Source organism: Aythya ferina (genome assembly GCF_964211825.1).
Source record: "Aythya ferina genome assembly, chromosome: 14".
Taxonomy (NCBI): Eukaryota; Metazoa; Chordata; class Aves; order Anseriformes; family Anatidae; genus Aythya; species Aythya ferina.
In genome coordinates this window covers 6,142,902-6,156,280 of record NC_140312.1, presented here as the reverse complement: position 1 = coordinate 6,156,280, position 13,379 = coordinate 6,142,902, and the positions used below count along the sequence as shown (strand labels likewise).

General features: G+C 55.8%; 1 protein-coding gene across 1 annotated transcript in view; it reads left to right on the top strand.

The window, feature by feature from the left end:
* Positions 1–8,228: 8,228 nt before the first annotated feature.
* Positions 8,229–13,379, top strand: part of FAT2 (FAT atypical cadherin 2) — a 55,030-nt gene continuing 49,879 nt past the window's right edge. The window contains exon 1 of the mRNA XM_084535671.1: positions 8,229–8,414. The gene's annotated coding sequence lies outside the window, so the exon portion shown is untranslated. The remainder of the gene's footprint in view (positions 8,415–13,379) is intronic.

Genomic DNA, 13,379 nt, shown 5'->3' with positions numbered 1-13,379 from the left:
GTATGCCTCAGTTTCCCCTCCCATGAATACAAGATTAACCAATCCTGCCTCATCCTTCAGAGGATGCAGGCAGTGGGAGATGCCCAACAGCTGGGAGAAGCTGTGGGCCAAGTCAACAGCTGGACATGCCTTGGTCCTCCTGCTCTCATCCCAAGCATTTTACTCTTCACCAAGAAACCCGCCAGCCCCACAGATGTCCTCAGCCCCTCAGCAGTGATGGGAAGAAGCCCAGCACTGCTGAAACCCATCAGCACAAGTCCAAGAGGAAACCATGGGGATGTTTCTCTGAATGCCTGGGCAAAGTATTTAAAGGCAGAGAAAGTCTCACTCATAGCTCCCAAGGGCTCCTGGTATCCTTCAGCACCACAAATCGCTGTTTGGGCTGGGGCAATGCCTCCACGATCTGCATTTTTCTCACTTTTCACTCCTTTTAACTTTTTCCTTTTGACCCAATTGCATTTCCTGTCACCAAAAGGTCTCGGTAGACATCCTCCGACCCATCGAGCTGGCCCAGCAGACCTTCTGCCTCCGCGGGAACTGCACCGGCCTGTTTGTGGGCACAACAGCCGCCCCCAGCTGTGTGCCGAGGGCTGGGGAAAGCAGTTAAGCCGTTCCCATTGCGAAACGCTCCCTGCCAGATGTGGGCAAGGCCTCCCCCACATCTGGGGAGCAGGCAGCCCTTTTGCTCTTCCTCCTCAGGTATGGCCTTGACCCAGAGCAGGAGAAGCCTCGGAGATGATGCTCTTTCCCCGTTCCTCCACGGCAGCCTCCCAGCTTTTTGCCTGTAGGACCACAGTTTTGTAAACTCAGATGGAAGGCGATAACACCCACAGAAAAGTAGCTTTGCTGCTGGGAGAGAAGTTTCTCTCCTTTCCTTTGATAGCCTGTGGGAAATCGGTGGGAGTTTGGAGAGTGGGTTTGTTCAGTAGGACCAATTTACAGAGCTTTGGGCTACTAGTCCCGGGCCCATTGGTGGCCACCATGCTTTACAACACAGCTGAGACCCTACTTTTCTCTGTAACAACACGAATAGGGCTGTAAAGGTTGCAAAGCCTGCAGTGATCATGGCCAAACATAACAGTCAATAAAGCTGGTGACCCTTGTTTGATTGTCCTGTTCAGCCAAAGCAAACACTTCTCCCCTTAGGCTGCTGTGCAAGATGCTTCAGAAATAAGGGCAATTGCTCCCACAGCATCCCTGGGAAATCTCAGGGACACACCATCCATCAATATCAGCAAAATATTTTGCTGTCTGAGACAATAGCAACATCTTCTGCTGCACTGGTACAAGCCCAGACACTGTGCTCCGGCTTCCTGTAAACAAGAGCTGTTTAGCTCTAAATTTTTCTTTTGGCTCAGGCTCCCCTGGTTCAGTGAGGATGGTATCAAGATAATCATCCTGCGGATTGTATTCTTGGTACAAGGCTCCGTTGCACAATGGCACCTCTTTATAATGCCCTAGGAGCACGGAAGCTCCAGGCTGGCTTTCTCCAGGCATGAATGGGCATCGGGGCTCAGCACCCAGCCAGAGGAGACGTGGTAGGCAGCGAGGATCTGAAAGGGGACAGGAAAGTCTGGGGAGCGGGTTAATAGAGGGACATTAACAGCCTGATATGCAAAACACAAAGAGGTTCTAGACAAAGGGCTGAAGTAGAACAGGAAATTTTTCCTAAGGCAATACAAAGCAGGAGAGGAGTGGTGTTTCCTTGGGCAAAGACTTGGTGGTCCAGACCAGGAAAAAAAAAAAAAAAAAAAAAAAAAAAAAGCTATCTCACTACTAGAAAATGGAACTCCACTTTAAAAGGGTTTTCTGCTTAAGTCAGGCAGAATGGAGACCTCTGAGTGAAGCAAGACCGGGCAGGCAGCCCCCTGACTGACCTCCCAGCACCTTTGCGATCCCTGACACACAACCCAGTGCACTGGACTAAACTTTAAGCATCCCAAGCTACTTGTGTGGGGGCAATAAGGGGAGAGAGACATGTCCTGAGGCCCATTGCCTTTGGATGGACTCCTGAACTTATGGGCCTGCAATTTAACCTCTCATCCCCGCTCTACTCTCCAAATAAATTAGTTCTCTGTCCTCTTTCCCCACCCACAGCAAAGACCTAGCCATTTACAACCTTCTCCCCTCTGTTCTTTACCACCACCACCTCCTCCTCTTTCTCCTGCACCAACCCCAGACCGAAGCCTGCTTTCTCAGGCAGGAAGATGGAAAGGGATTTGATGCATATATTCCCCTCACCAGAGTCCCAGCTACTTCCTGAGCAAGAGGAGCACGAGGAAAAGTCTTTGGGGCCCTGCCTGGGCCGGGGGCCACCATGCCTTGCTGTGTGTGCTGGGGAGAAGGGGCTGCAGCGTAGGAGCTTCAGAAAGATTTCTGGTGACCTGGTAGGCTCCTGCTGGGCAGCACCATGACCTGTGAAGCCCTGTGAAGAACATCAGCACCTTCACAAGAAGTTAGGAGGGCTGAGGGATCTGTGGCACAAGAGACACTGGTTGTGTAGGCGCTCCGGGAGCGCGTGGCCAGCGATGCTATCTCAGCAGCGGAGAGAGAAACCTCCTGCGGGGCCTGGAATTGAGAGGCCGTTCCCCAGGCACACCAACAGAAGCACATCTCCTCACCATGCCGTGTGCTCTGACGGAGCCCCCCGCTGTGCCCGGTGGGCAGGTTTGCCTGAGGTCACTTCCCTCACCTCGTGGGCTCCTCTCCACGCAGCCACACGCTGCTCGGGCTCGGCCGCCGCCGCCGCAGCCAAGGATGAGCTCAGCCACCCGGCAGGCGGTGCGGGCCCACGGGCTGGAGATGAGCTAATGCCTGCTCGGTACAGGCGGATGGATGGACGGGGAGGAGGGGGGCACGCTGACTCCGTAGCTCATCCCATGACAAAAGCGACTCTCCAGCCTGTGCCCTCGCAGGAGGACGGTGCCCAGAGCCAAGGCTCCGTTCAGCTCGGATGGTGAGAGTGGGATGGCAATGCCCCCTGCTCTCTGTCCCCGGGTCTTCATCGCCTCCCCTGCGGCACCGAGCCTTCTCCTGGGGTCTTGCACAGCACCTCGCCCCGTCCCATCAGGGTCCCATCTGTTTGCAGAGCGATGACATCCCCTCCATGGGCTGGCATCCCAGCCTTCTGTTGCGCTGAGCTCCTGACTCTGTCGTGGTGCCAGATGGCTCCGGAGGCAGATGACTTCATCCCTTTTAAAGGGGCAAGGGATCTGGCAGCAGCACCCGCAGGAATCAGCACGTGTCGTCCTTGGTGGTGAACCAATGAGGGGAGCGTGGCACAGAAGTGACATGACCCCGCAGGAGGCTTGGAGAGACTTGAACTCCAGTCCAACACTGCCAATATCCTCATGACCTTCACCTTCCACAATCCATTGGGTTTGATCTGTCCCACTCAATAGCCCTGTGCAATCCCAAGGAGAATGGGGGGCCTGATCCCAACGTGAGCTCTGTGGCGATGCCCTCCTGTGCATGTGAGGGCAGGGAACGGGCAGAGTTCAGCCCCAAAAGGCAAAGATGTCTTTGCGGAACCATCCGCTGGATGTTATGGAGACCAGGAGTTGCTGATCAATGCTGTTCATACGTTTCTTTGCATTGCACCAACCTCTATTTCCAAAACAAAGGGTGATGGCTTTGAATGGCCACCCACCAGCTGGCCTGAGCCAAGCCCACCCATCAATGGGCTCCTCCCAGACCTCAGGCCAGGGTAACCTGAAGGTGCTCTAAGGAAATCATATTTAATCATCAGCATGGAGAGCTGGCAGGTCTGGGGTCCCACAGACACCCAGCTGAGAGAAATCAGACCAAGAGAAAAGTGAGCTTTAATCAGCTCCTGCTTTTTGGTTGACTTTCACAGCCAGGAAAATGGGCATCTCTATCCCTTAAATCTTCCCCTTGTAATGGAGCAAGACATCCAGTAAGAGCCAGCGTGCCCCTGGCTGTGCTAAGGGTGACAACAATATTATTTTGTCCACGGGACGTGCAGGAAGAGATGGCACCTGGACAGACCACAGTGGGCTGAAGGGTCAAAAGATGCAACCCTCCTGCTCTCCCCAAGCCAGTGCTTGCCCTGCTCAGCCCGCCGGGAGCCATGCCATGGTTTGCAGCTCCATGGGACCCATCCTGACTCCCGGGAGCCTCTCCATGGAGGTTATCATCAGCACTGGTCAAGGAGGTTTCAGCACACACAAACACAGGCAGCCGATTCCTACGCAGGGCAGGATCCTCCCAACCCCCAGCGCACACGCTCCCGCTTGTTGGGGAAAAAGCTGCTGTTGTTCCAGGCAGATAATCGCCCCTTCCCTTGCAAGTCCCTGCACGCTCCCCTGCAAACATACCCACAGAGCATTTCAGCACAGCAGATGCCGAGGCTCAAAGGCCAGACCCACAGAGCGGCTCTCCTCCTGCAAAGGGGAAACAAAAGGTGTTTGTCCCTGCGGGAAGCAGCTCGGCTCTGCCTCGGGGGCCCTCAGATCCCGGCATGCCAGCGAGCAGGCATTTGTTGTAGAGCTGGACATGGCCTGGACAAACCAGTGGAAGAGCAACGGGAGCTGGGACAGCCTAGGAAGCACCTTGCAGAGTGCCCAGCAGGAGGAAGGCTGCCCATCCTCACCGCAATAACTAGAGTGTTTCAGACCCAAATGGACCACCTCGTTGTGTGCCAAACCCAAGCAAGGGTGCTAGAGGGGATTGCATCCTCTTTCTGAGGGCAAGAGCATCTGGAGAAGCGCCCCAGTGCCACATCCCCATGGCACTGCCCTGACCCCCAATTCCACGGTGGCCACGCAGGGGACAGGGCTGGGGACCAGGTGCAGGACAGGCTGGAAGCAGGGCCTGCAGGCACATCTGCAGGAGGCCAGCAGGTCTGGTCCCCGGGGCAGTCAGCAGGCATAGCCACTGGCAGCAGGGCCCCTGTAGGATTTCTTGTCGGTCCAGAGAGGCCCGTGGTGATTTCCCTAACCTAGCCTGAACACGCCGCTCCTCTGCACAACGCCTCGCATGCAGCTAACCCACAGCTGAACGGCTTGGCCTTATCAACGGGAGATCTTAGGAGGAACCAGGAAATGAAATCTCTCACCATGATTAGGGGAGAGGAGCGTCCTCGCCAGAGAGGTGCCGGAGCCCTGGCATCCCCCGTGCCCTGGAAAGGGACCTGTGGCATCCGCCAGGGCAAGCTCCCGGCAGCGGGACATGGCAGGGTGAGATGTTGACACCAGCTTATTGGGTTTTTGTTGGCTCATTTGATTTACTGTCTGAGCGGTGAGAAGCAGCACTCAGGGCAAAGCCAGGCACCATGCTCAGCTCCATCTTTCTTCCTGCTTTCCTCCTGGCACAGCTCCCCCGGGCAGGATGATCCTCTGCTTGCAACCACAGGCAGCTCTGCAGCCCGCCCCTTGCTGCAGGAGCAGGAGCTGCTCTGCTCCATAACCTAGAGTGCTGCTCAGTGTTGTGATTTAATTAGGAAAGGCTATATATATATTTATTTTTTTGTTGTTGTTGTTAAATTATCTGGTATGTTTGGAGAAAAGTAGATGGGCTTTGGGACAACCAAGTCCTTCTCCAGGTCAGAATTATATCCCCCAAACGCCTAGCTATTTTTTTTCCACCTAGACCTGTTGAGATAACATCTTCTGATGTTTCTCTGTGGCATAGCCAGGGAGCACAGAATTCTCGGAGAAGGGGAACTGGGTACCCTGCAGCCCCCTGCAGCCCCCTGCAGCAGACGAGGCTGTTAACATGCTCTGCCAGTGCTGTGGAAAGGCAGATCAGTGCTCCCAGTCTGCTGGCCATGAGGTGGAGCTGTCAGTGGCTTTTGCACTCGCTGGGTGTTCGTAGGTGCTTTGTAAAGGGACCATCTAAAAGCCACCCCAACCTTCTGCCCGACCATTTCTCAGGCTCTGCCTGATGCGTGGCTCTTCCACGAGCACCAGCTTCCTCATACAACCTCACAGCAGCAAGGCATGGCAAAGAAAAGGGGCTCAAAGAGGGCTTCTGTCACCACCTGGGAGAGCAAAGAGGGCACGAAGGAGAGCTGGGTGACATGATAGTCTCCTGCCTTGATGAAGAACAGCCTTTGCAACCTTGCAGGCTGATAGCTCTCAGCTTGCTCCATGAGACCAAGTGCCCCAGATCCGTCAGAGGCAGGAGCGAGGAGCACTGTACCCGGCCACTTGTGAAAGGCTCCGCATGCAGGGAAGTGCTGGCTCTTGCAGCAGTCAGCTGATGCCCTGAAGCCAGAGGTTTGCTCACTTGTACCTTGGTGTGTCTAACCAGAATACGCGCATTGTTCTGAGCCCTGCCTCAGCCCCATTGAAATCCAGCCACCAATACCTGATTTTCTCGCCTTCCGTGGCTGCGAGACGCAGCTCCATGGAGGAGCTTTCTTTTCATTCCTCTGAAATGCAACACCCACTGCCACAGCTGACTGATCCTCGGGCCCATTGTCATGGGGCATCTTCACGAAGAGGAGCAGATTAGCATGTTCTAGGTACTCTTACATCTACTATCACTTTCATAATCTGCAAAACTTCAAGTTTTCTGCAAGTCACCTGACTCAACCAGCCGGAAAAATGGACAAGCTGAGCACGTAAAACCCTCATCTCTCCCTCAAAGACACCCTCACTGCTGGGCTTCTCACTGTGAGCAGCAGGGATGGGGGTGGCAGTGGGACCACCAGGCTGGGGCTTCCTGCATCCAACTGCTCTGCTAACGAGTGCCACAGTGAAGCTTTCATCCCATCGATGTGAAGAGAGACACCGTGTCATTGTCAAAATCCTGATTTATTCGTAATGTTTTATTTCTGATGTACTGAAATATCTACACTGGGGAGATGCTTCCTATCCAGTTCTCAGTCCAATCCATTCACTAGATTCAGTTTAAAATTCTGAGTAATTTTGGTTCCCTCAAAAATGCATTTTCTGATGAATTTACCAGATTGTTCTGGTTCACCTTCACTGACAACCCCAAATAGTCCAATATCATGCGCCAAGCTCTCCCCATCTTTTTGGATTTTGATTAAACCACATGGATTTTCTCATGGATTTGAGTCACTAGTGTCTTGTGAACTCACAAGTGTCTTCACTTGTCCAAGACAAGTTCCAGTTGAAGCTGTGTGTGTGGCTGGAGGACCTCTCTTCTACCCGCTGCCGTGTTCACCTCCATCATTGCTCCCTGCACAGAGCCTCAGAAGGAGTGGTTATAGACCTATTCAGACTGCTTTAAGTTAAAAAATGTCCAGTGGTGTTTTTTGTTTGTTTTTTTTGTTTGTTTAAAAAAAAAAAAAATGTTTTCTCATCATTTCCTCTTCAAAAAGCAGCACAGGGAAAAAGTTTGCATAAACTTACACCTTTATCACCCGTGTGGAGCTCCACACCTCTAGTTCTTCAAACTCCATTGCAATCTAAAGGGGATAAATCAACATTTCCTAAGGGTTGGCAGGGTTGGAAGGAGGAGAGGAAAGGAAGGGGACTGGCACACAGAGGGCTGAAGGTACCCACGGACAGCCAATGCAGGGAGAAACACTCCCTGGGTCGGCACGTGACAGCAATGCCCAATTTCCCTGATTTTGCTTTTGCCAAGAAAACTCCCCCAAAGCTGCAGTGCAAAGTTTGGTCTCCCTACGCTGCTGTCTCTTCGCTGCCTCCTTCTCTCTTCTCTGCCTCCTGCCTTTTCAGGACAAGGACCACCTTTTCATCCTCTGCCCGTACAGCGCCGAGCACCCCGAGGCTTTCTGGCGGCAGCTGGGGTTTCGGGGGGCTCCCCCAGCACAAACAACAACAACCTTCAAAGCGCCTCTCGGCACGCAGCTGCTCTGAGGGCAGCTTCAGGTTTCCCCCACCCCCTTCTCCCCATCCCTCCTTGCAACACCCACCTGGCAGCTGGTTAAAAACAGTCTTCGGGTTTTTCAGGTGTGTTGGAGGGATTTACCTGACATATTCCACCCCCCCCCCCCTACACACACCTCCCTTGCAGTTGAGGTCCCGGATTTCATGGCAATGGTAGTTAATCTAACAGTAGAAAGCTCCGAGATTATTTGGCTCTAAGGCTTGGGTGCTTGCCCAGCTCTGACACACGCACACACACACACAAGTTCACTTCTGCAGCGAGGGCGCGAGCGATGCCTCTCCTCCTCCTCCTCCTCCTCCTCCTCCTCCAGCCCGTCACGGAAGGGCTGGCTCTCCGGCGAGGGAGTTCCACCTCCTGCAACTTTCTCCCTCGCTGCTCCCAACCTGTGCTGCCGGAGTTTCAGCCAGCCAAATCCCTTCTCGCAGGAATTTCTCCCAGCCCTCTCCTCCGCGTCGCGAGCGCCATGGACCCCCGGCAGCCAGCAAGCTGCTGCTGCTGCGGGAGGGGATTTTCAGTGGCGAGGGCAGGGAGGCAGTAAACTTCAGGAGAGGTCTCTCCTGTCGCAACAGGTAAGGCACGCTGCTCGCTGCTGCGGGAAGTCGAAATGACTCAGGGAGAGGTCTGTAGAGCGTGGATGGAGGAAGGCATGGAGGATGGAGAGATTGAGTTGTGAAACTGCTTTTTCACGTGAGTAACTTTCACTGGAAACAGCCTCATCCGAAAGATTCAGGCTTCGGGATGCAGAGGGAGAGCTTTTTCGTCTTTTCCTCCCTTCTGGAAGCTGTAAAGTTGGGGGCTTATGGATGGAGCTAGGAAAACCTTTGGCCCCGTTTGCATGGAATTTGCATCTGGTCTTAACTGGACTTAGCTGGGGGACCTGAGCACGCCGCAGACAGTGCGGGCAGGTGGGCTCGGGGCAGCGAAGGCAGCAGGGCAGGCGAGCAGGGGCCAAGCAGAGAAGCGCCCGGGCGCGCACACGGGGCTGGGTGTCTGCAGGGAGCGTGCTGGGGCTGGAGCGGATGGAGGTGCTGCTGCACGAGCCGTGATGGCGCCCGGCCGCGGGCTCGGCTCTTGGCTCCACACAACCTCACCGAGGGGCAGGCGGTGCCCCACCAGCCTCCTGCCCCGTCCTCCCCGCTGAGCAAACCCTGCTGCTGGCTCAGAGCTGGAGGATCCTGGAGGATCCCCGAGCGCAGACGCGGTGCTGGTGTTTCCCCGGCCAGCGCTCGGTGCCCGTCCTGGTCCTCTCCATGATGGGCAGCAGAGCCTGGGAGCCCTGCACACCCCGGGCCCTGCCTCACTCAGGAGTGCATACCAGTGGGTGCGGGTTTGCATCAAGGCAGCTCTTTTCACCACCAGGTGATGGCAAACCAAGTTGAAACCCTCCAGCAAATCCCGTCCCAATCCATGGCACGCGCACAGGAGTTATTTTTCCTGTACGTGTGCGATGTTGAGAACAGAGGTGAAAATGAAGGAAAGGAGACCCAGGCTTGGAGCAAACCGGGCCCTTCCAAATGGCAGTTATCAGCTAATCAGCCTCCCAGGGCAATTAGAAGGCTTGGTGGTGTGCAGGGCTGCGGAGGGGCAAAGATCAACTGTCACACAATGGGGCTCGCTCCGGACAAAACTCTCTTAAAAAAGCTGGTGCTAACTGAAAACACTCCAGGGTTCATGGAAAGTCCTCCTGGTTTGTGGCTGGAGCTGGGGGGCTGCGTGGGGGCCGGCAGGGCTGCAGAGCTCCTGCTCCTGCTTCACCCAGGCCAGCAGGGCTCGGCGTGCCCGGGCTGCGGGATGGCAGGGAGCCCGCTGCGTCCTCCGCCCTGGGGCAGAGAGGGGCACGGGACATGGCAGGAGCTGGCGAGGCGCCGCGGGCTGCCAGCTCCAGAGAGCCAGGAGGTTATCGGAGCCTCGGGGCTGGAAAGCAAACAGGCTGTATCAGGCTCCTGAGGAAGGCTGGGCTGTCTCGGTATTCGGGGAGGCAAAAAGCACCGGGCTTTGTATTGTGCACCCTTATCGCCTGCTAATACGCAGCGCACCTCTCCTTATCGGCACCGGTTCAGGGACATCCGCCTGTCTGATAAGTGCTGGGGTTCCCCAGGGACTGAGCAGGCTTCTAACCCCGCCGGGTGGGCTCAGCCTCTGCCCCTCTGCCCTCCGAGGGCAGCCGCTCCCCTGCTGCAGCCTGCGCCGCGAGCCCATTTCAAACCCGAACGCTCGCGGAAGGCAGCGCGTCTCCCAGCCCTCCAAACAAACAAGCATCACTCATACGTGAAGGGAGAGTTCAAAGGAGGCGTAACACCTGGAATCAAACATCTGTTAGAAACTAATGCGTTTTGCATCCTACGCTCCTGCCAACTGCTCCAAGGCAAGTCCTAGAGGATTCTTGCAGCTACCTCCGCGCTGCACAAGTGGCATTCCCTGCTCCGTGCTCCTCTCTTTGTGCTTTGCCACGTGTGGAGGGTGCGAGTGCAGCTCTACCTCGAGCAGTGGCCTCTCTCCTGTATCATGGACGAGCATAAGAGGATTAAATACCCTCCTTTTTTATTATTTTTTTTCCCTCTGGGTTGGCAACACTGATGCTCCATTGTCTATTAGCAAGCTGATTTGCTGAGCAAGCGATTTTCCTCTCAGCCACAGTTCTTTCCTTGGCAATGGGGCAGGTGCTGGTTTATTAGCAAAGAAACTTTCTTTCCTAATTCTTGGAAGAAGGAGCTCCAGGGAGGGGCAGGCTGCAAGGGCTGTTAGGAAGGTTTGTAGCTCAGAAATGAATGAGCAGCAGGTTTGAAATAAACCAAAGGAAGTATTATTATTTATTTTTTTTTCATACAGAGGGCATAATTAAATTCTGGAACGCGTTGCCACAGGATATTGCAGAGGCCAAAAGCATACTCGGCTTCAGACAAGGTTTCGATCCGTTTGGGGTGGATGGGTGCAGGGGAGGCTGTTAAACACGGCAGCCCAAGAACAGCTCCGATGGCTGCATGCACATTCCTCCCTTTTGGAGCTCCGTAGGACTGATCCCAGGCTGAGCTTTGGGAAGGTGCCGTGACTCAGGCAGCCCGGGACGTGCTGGTTATGCTGTGAACAGACTCCTTGGGCTCAGGCTGACCAGGACGCTGCCCTGCGTGTGCAGGCTGGCACCAGGCACTGTCACAGGTGCTGCTGTGTCGGTCACAGCTGCCTGCTCGCAGAGGTGTTGCAATGCCCAGATCTTTCAGAAAGGTGTTTCCAGCAGACGGTCCGGAGTGGGAGGGAGAGCAAGGAGAGCTGACAAGGACACGCTGCGGCAAGGAGACCAGCCTGGGCAAACATGCCTGTCTGGGGGGTTAATCCTTCCTCGGCTGAATCCCCAAGCTCCCCAGGCCCTGGGCTTTGCAGCAGCTTGTATGGCTCCGGTGCGTTGGGACCGTGGGTACAGAAAGCAGCAGCAAATTGGGTGGGCTGCTGCGGGCAGGACTGGGAGCCGAAGGGGGTTTATGGGCTTGGGGGGATCTCGTTGCGCTCAGTAAAAGTCTGCTGCAGGGAAATTCTGTGGCACAGCTACCTGCGTCCTTTTAGAAGTGAAGATCGTGCCCTGACCAACTCATTCATCATGTCCTCGGTGTCCTTAGGCTGCCTCTGAACGCGCGAGAGGGGCGGCAAGGAGCAAGGCAGACAGATGGCAGCGGGCAAGGATGCTGCAGGCAGAGCGGAAAGCTGCTCTCCCTGCTCTCCTTCGGGCACCAGAAGGGAAAGACCAGCGGGGTGCTGGGCAGGGGGAAGAGCAGATATTCCTACTAGAGCACGGACAGGTCTGCGGCTGAATGAGAATTGCCTGGGAGGAGAAAAAGAGGCATGGAAGGAGGCACGGAGGCTGCAGGGCAGAGTGGAGCCGAGCAGTCCGTCCTGCTGGGCGCTGGGCTCCTGACCTGCATCCATACGAGCACATGGTCCTTCGGCCAAATCTTCACGCCAGGATGCTCTCAGGCTCCTTCCCCCAAAAATTTTGCCAATAACAGAGGAACGTGAGTGTCTTCCCCAGAGGGAACCATGGGGAAGGGCATCAGAGGACTGCCAGCACTCAGGTGATGTCCTCGCTGCAAACACCAGGGTGGGTTAAGGCACGGACGAGGTCCCCCAGGGTCCAAGAGCTCGGGGCTGGATCCCCTTCAAACACGGCTTGGGGGGAGCAGAGCCCAGCTCGGATTCACATCTCTGGGGGGTTGGATGGGGGCTGTGTGCTGGGATCCCAACAGGGATCTCACAGGCTTTGCAGCACCTAAATAAACAGCTGTTTTGTGAGCAGCAGGATTCATGAAGCTGGGTTGCCCGCGGCGCTCACTCTTGTGTGGATTCTCTGATGTCTAATAATTGGGTTGGGCTCACATTAGAGCCTTTTCTTCCAGCTGGGAGTCCTAATTTGGATTTCTCTCCTCTCTCCTGCTGATTTTCACAAGCTTGTGCAAACCTAATGCCTTTCAAGTCTTTACCTATCTGGTTAAATTTGGCCGAAACTGGCCGGTGGATCTAGAAAGTAGCAGGGAGAGCTGACAGTGTGGTCTCACGCGGCAGCTTCCCTCAGTGGTCTGACAACAGGGGAGCTATTATCAGCGCAGGATGATTCGCATCCCAGGCATGAGGACAATGTGAAAGGCTCCCTGTGGCTTTTGGCAGGAGTTAGCAATCAAGAGCAAGCCCGGGATCCCTCGTGGGCTCTCGCAGCCTGTGCTGACGGTCACGGCACAGTCTCCGGGCCGGTGGGGTTGCAGTGCCCGAGGTTTGTGGCCCCGTGCACTGACAACCTCCGTGGGAACCGGCTCCCTGAGAGCGGCCCCGGCAGCAGCAGGGTCAGGGCACGCTCACGCGAGTACCTGGAGGCTGCGGCTGCCTCCTGTGCCAACACGCCTGGGCTGCTGCTCCCCGCTGCCCGGCCCCTCGCAGCCTGCCTGCCGAGCAGCTCCCACCCAGCTCCCTTCCCTCCAGCCCTGCCCTCCTCCAGCCCCCCGGCGCTGCTCTGTTTTATGGCCAGCAGGTAGCCAGTCCCCATCAGAGCCACCAGCGGGATCTGCTGTGTCCTGCCTGGCTCCCGGCTGCCCCAGCTGCTGTCCTTGGTCAAGGAGATGGTCACCTCCAAACCGACAGCTCCTTGGTTGTCCGTGCAAAGGCAGCTTCTGGACCATGGGTAGGACTTACCCCTGCTGTGGGGAGCTGGGGAAGATGGGGTGATCAGCAAGGGACAGGCAGGGAGAGTGGAAGGGGGTTAGGGATACTGCATCAGGGTGCTTCCCCCTGCCCATGGCACAAGTCAGCCCCCTGGTATCACACTCCCTGTGGGACAGGAGCTGGTGGCAAAGTAATGCTGGCCCTTGGCAAGGGCTGGGTGTTGTGGGGTGGCCGAGCTGCCGAGCCTGGGCTCAGACCCCCCCTGAGCGCTCCATGGCTCCGGAGCTGTGCGATTGACTCTTGCTCTGGAGCGATGTCGCAACGCCAAGACAGATAAAGATCGCTGACCCTTATAGCTGTGTGGGAAGCTCAAGCCTGTTCAAGTTCCCTGC